Below are 6000 nucleotides of genomic sequence, written 5' to 3'. Positions count from 1 at the left end.
TCTCAGTTTTGTAAATGACTTAAAATATACTTGGGGCAGCTAGGTGGCACAGTGCAGGGCTGGGGTTCAGGAAGACTCAACTTTGTGAATTCAAACTTGACCTCACACTCTTCTTAGCTGTGCGACCCTGGGCAAGTCACCCAACCCTGTTTGTCTCAGTTTCCTCATCTGTAAAATGAGCTGGAGAAGGAAATAGCAAACCAGGTTAGTATCTTTGCCAAGAAAATCCCAAAGGAGGTCATGAAGAGTCAGATTCGACTGAAATGACTGGACAATAACACATAGATTTATAATACTGATGCCATTGGGGTTTATAGTGGTGTTTAGAGTGAGTTATGAATCCAAACTCCTTGGGATTTTTTGGGAATTTTTAATAAAATAATGTTTCTTTCTCCTAGAATTTTTTAAGTGCTAGCATCTCAGACTATCTCAGCAGCTTGGGGTGGTGTACACAAAAACTCTCAGCAAGGAATAAAGCACAAGGTCTTTATGATGGTACATTTTAACTGACATAAGTGAAGGCCAAAGGCTTAAAATGAAACACTATGGGAGTGGAGGTATGGGATCAATCAAGGACAGGAGCTTGCTAAACCCTCACATGTGATAGTGTTCAGACACACCAGGAGCAGGTTTGGAAGGAAGCAAAAGGTCCTCTAGTCAGGCTGCTTTGCAGGGTGTGCCTCACCCCATTTCACCAAGCTTTTCAGCTTCCTTCCTACTTAATACATGGGATCATTGCATCCTTTATCTCCCCCACACCAGGGCAAGTGGATTTTGTAGGGAGGAGGTGAAGTCTTGCTCAGGGTTATCTGGTTGGTTTCTAATCTCTAGTGTTACAACTAGGAAATTGCTAGAGACGTTAGAAGGCCTTGGGTTTAAAAGCATAGAGTATGAAGGCTTCTGGATAGGTAGAGGTTCGGATTTTGAGGTAGGAAAATGGGGCAAACTCAAGTAGAAATGCCATGACACAAATGAGTTCTCTAGGTCTCTGAGAGTCTTACCCCACAAGAAAATTATCATCCTCCTCCTTGTTATCACTTTAATATTATTATTCATTTTGTCTCCCTCTCAGAGGGATTCCCAAAGACTAATCTATTGCATTCATTGGGTTCTAATTCTGGGTTTTCTATTCTATCCAATTAACATTTATTTATTTTTTATCTAGTACCAAACAGGTTTTTTTGATAATTATTGCATTATAGTACATTTTGATTCTTGGTAGAACGAATTAAAACCAATTTTCATTTTCTGAGTTCCTTTAGTAAATCTTGTCCACATATGTGTGTGTTTAAATAAAATATATATTATATATAGATGTATGCATATATGTATATGTGTATATGCATATGTGTATATGTGCATATGTTTGTATGTGTATATATATATTTCCATATGAACTTATTATGACTTGATATTATTTGAAAAACTTCCTTGTGTTTTGATTGGTATTACATTAAATGTCTATGTTATTATTGGAGGTACTGGCATTTTTTCTCTCTTTCTTTCAATGAACAATAAGCCAGAGATATCTTTCTATTTATCTAGTACTTCTGTCTATTCTATCAAAATTATTTTGAAGTTGTCTTTGTCCAAGTCTCTGTTCTGTCTCAAAAAGCAATGTCCAGATCCTTCACGCATTTATTTATTACTTTGAAGAATTTTAATTCTTGTTTGTGGCACAGAAAAATGCAAGTGTTTTGTGGGTTTGTCACATCATATATTCTACTACTTTACTAAAGTCATTTGTGATATTCATTATTTTTTTTGTTGTTGTTAAGTGGTTTTGGTTTCCCCCTATAAACCTACCACTCTTCTGTAAAGAAAAACGTTTTAACTTCTTCATCGCCTGGGCTGATTTTCTTCATTTCTTTTTCATGCCTTATTGCTTGGGAGATTTCTAAAACATTATTAAAGAGCAGTGACAAGTAAATATCCACTTTATGACTTTTATTAAGGAAGTGTTTCTCTGTTGCTTGTAATATTAGCTCATGGTTTTACATATCTTTAAAAATCAGGCATGCAAAGAATCTTTTCTGAAAGCTTTTCAAGTGTTTTTCAGGCACATATGGCTGCTGTATTTTTGAAGGCTTCCTTTGCACCTGTTTTATTTTTCTAGGATTCTGTCTTCTCAGTGAGGCATCTTGCATCACTCTGCTGTCTTCAGATTTTGCCAGGAACAAAAACCAAGTTCACTGGCCTACGATGGCACCACATATGCCCTTCTTCCTCTTTGTGAAAGCAGGCACAATTTCCTTTCCCCTCTTCTGGCACCTCTTTTCTATTCTAAAAGATTAGACAACAGTGGTCCAGCAATCATAGTTACCAGTACTTTCAGCCCCCAGAGGGTAGTTTGTCTGGGCTTAGTGACTTGAACTCATTGAAATCAGCTAGATATTAGATGATCATGTCCTCGCTTATCTTGAGTTTCTGCTCCCTGCTAAGCATTTTTTTGTTCTCTCCTTCCTATTCAAAGATCATTTTTCCTCATAACAGAAAACAGAAGCCAAATGAGTTGAACAGTTCAGCCTTCTTAACATCATCCATTACATAGAGTCCCTTCTACCCTAAGCAGGGGTCCCTTTCATCCTCCTCTTTTCTCAACATAACTAAAAACAGACAAATGAATCTTTAGAATTTGATACCCTCTTGGTGCTTCCAATGCTTCTCAGAATGTTGTCCCAGAAGTACCTCACTCAGGAATCCTTTTCAACTTTAAACCACTCTATCATCCTCTTATTTCCATCCATGTTCTTCCTTCTTTTTCTTCTGTCACCATTTTTCCTTCTCTTTCTTGGAAATGGTTCCTGGGATTTTCCTGGCTGTCCCCAAATTCAACTTTCCCACCTTCAGTTTCTACTTAAACTTTCAGATTTCATACCACATCTAACTTCATACGTTTGCAGTGGTTACCCAGTAGCATTTTCCCACTATTTTCTTTCTATTCCTGGGCTTCAAAACTAGTGAAATGATCTTATTATCCAGGTTAAAGTCCAGGTACCACTTTAGACCATTACTGAATAGCTTTATTTTCTATCAATATTATGCCCATTCACTGTGTATTCCTTCTAAAAGTGATCAATAGTTGTTATAGTCTGACAGTTTGAGAACTTCTGCTAGGAATCCCACCATAGCAGCTATGTCTCAATGGGTGGATTACTAGGTCTGGGGCCAAGAAGATTATTTTCCTGAGTTTAAATCTGGCCTCAGACACTTAACTAGCTGTGTGACCCTAGTCAAGCCATCTAACTTCATTTGCCTCAATTTCCTCAGCTATAAGATGAGCTGAAGAAGGAAATGGCAAACCACTCCAGCATCTTTGCCAAGAAAACCCCAAATGGAGTCACAAAAATCAGACATGACTGAAAACAAACAAAAACAAAAGATAGAAACTTTCTTATCTTTTCCTCAACCATCAAACTAATTTATTAAATTCTATGTGCTCAATGGGAATATTATGTCTGCCAACAAAATGTTCCTCACATGCCTATATCATATTTTATACTGTTTTCACAGCAAGGTGAAGGCCAACCTGTACATCATGTCATCTGCCATATCTCCCATAGTGCACATGAGTGAATGTACCTGCTACTCTCTCCCTGGCACCTGAAAATGACAAGCCCTGGTGTTAAATGAGACTCCTCAAAGACAGAAACCATTTTTAGTTTAGTTAAAGTACATTATACATTTTCAGAGGGGGTTCAGAAAATGCTGATTGTTGGGAAATAATCCTGCCAACCCAATTGCTGAGAGCTTGAGAGCTTAGAATATGTTAATAACAAAATAATTCATGTGATTGTTCATATTTTGAAATTATTTTCTTTTGGGTAGGACCTGTGATTTCATCACTGTACAGAGGACCCAGTGAAGGACTCTACCAATTCAGATCAGTACCCTCTCTATAACTTAGAACTTTAGAGAGCTGCCTGGGGATATTGAGATGTTAAGCAACGTTCCCAGGGTCATACGCTAGGTATTTGGCAGATGTAGGATTTGGACCCATATTCCTGACTACAAGGTCAAGTTTCTAGCACTGCAGTAACATAAAATAGGGGAAGAATCCCAGCAGTGCTTACAGGTAGAAAACTGATTGCATTCTTAGCTGAAGAACTGACAGGGTATCCAGTAGTTAGCTACTGCATCTCAGATGTACCTGTTAATTCTGCTTCCTTAGTATTGGAGACTGGGGAAGTGCCGGTTGAAAACCAGAAGTCAAGTCAGTTTGGGGGAATCAACCTTGCACCGAGGAGATCTGAGCTAAGAGAAGCCTGGCATAGACTGTATCCCTTGGAATTTAGCCTTTTGGCATTGGTCAAATAGATGGATAAGTCTCCAGAGGTAAATGGATGGGAAAGATCTAATCTGTTTGGGGCAGACACATAAGAACTGAGATGAGTCAGATTGCAAAGGTGAACAGCTTCCAGAAGGAACAGGTCATGGAGATGGTTAGATAAGGGATAAAAGCATAGGTAAATTCTAAAATTCAAGGGGTGGTGGGTGACTTTGGGTGTCCGAAAGAGAAGAACTCTTCTTTGTTGGAAGTTTGGGCATGGGGCAGGAATGCTTTCCCAGGCTATTGTCAGTGGTTGTGCCTGAGGAAGAAATAATAAAATGCTGACCTAACCCCTAGACTTCCACCTTCCATATCTGACAGCTGGGGGAACTGAATTTTGAGAAAGGATAGTATCTGCTTTGACCTGTCAAATCTTTAGTAATAGACCTATAACTAGAAAAGAAAAAAAGTTCTATATATTAGGTAATAGAAAATTGGGCAGGTGGAAACTAAGGAGAGAAAACTAACATTTTAGAGGAAGGAAGGAAGGAAGGAAGGAAGGAAGGAAGGAAGGAAGGAAGGAAGGAAGGAAGGAAGGAAGGAAGGAAGGAAGGAAAGAAGGATTTACTAAGCCTCTACTACGTGCCAGGCATTCTGCTAAGTGCTTCATTTCTAATCTGACTCCCACAACAACCTTAGGATATAGGTGTTATTATTATCATTCCTATTTTACAGTTGACAAAAAATAAAGCAAACAAAGGTTAAGTGACCCATCCAGAGTCATGCAGCTTCTAAGTGTTTGAGACGAGATGTGAATTCAGGTCTTTTTGACTCTAGACCCTCTGCTTATTTCACTGCCTCAAGTGAATTGAGCTGCTCAAGAAACTAAAATTTAATGGGGTAAGACTACATGCAAAAGGAGCTGAAAGTGGAGTAGGGAGGAGAAAGAAAGGAAAAACATGGTGAAGAAGGAAGACCAGAGAAGAATGAAGGAAAGCCTGAGATATTCCCTTTATTTTAATCGACCAATCAATCAGTATTTATTAACAAATGGCTATGTGCCAGGCACTGTGCAAAGTTCTGGGGATACAAAAAGAGACAAAATAAGGTCCCTACACTCAAAGAGTTTACGATCTAATGGGGGAGACAACATGTAAGCATCGATTGATTAAACACACTTCGATTGGTAGCTTCTTTGGAAATGTTCATTCTAACCCTGCTAGATGAGTGGTCAAAGGATTTGAACACAGAGTTCTTAAAAGAAGAATGGAGATAATTAATAGCCATATGAAAGATTATTCAAAATCACCAATAAATGTAAAAATGCAAATTATTACAGTTATAAAGTCTTACTTTACACCAGAAAATTGACAAAGGTAGAATGAATTAAAATGGAGGGGGATGAGAAGCATGTGGAATGTTCTTGGTGGAGCTGTGGAGTGGTCTAACCATTCTGAAAAATAATTTGGAATTATGTAAAAAAAGGTATTAAAATGTTCATAACCTTTGACCCGGAGAACCCGTGGTTTGGAGGGTCAAAGGCAGCTAGCATGTTCCCATAAGTGAGGCAATGTGGTACAGTGAAAAGAGCGCTGAATTTGGAATGTTCCTGACTTCAAGTTCAGATCTTTGAAGGATATGGGTATATCTGGAAATTAATTACATGTAAGAGGAAAAGGCATCAATAAAACTTTAAAAAATTCTTTTGAAAGAAAGCTGGATTTTCCTTA

Source organism: Notamacropus eugenii, chromosome 6 (genome assembly GCF_028372415.1).
Source record: "Notamacropus eugenii isolate mMacEug1 chromosome 6, mMacEug1.pri_v2, whole genome shotgun sequence".
NCBI lineage: Eukaryota > Metazoa > Chordata > Mammalia > Diprotodontia > Macropodidae > Notamacropus > Notamacropus eugenii.
The sequence above is the reverse complement of the archived record's forward strand: the minus strand, read 5'-3'. Positions refer to the sequence as shown.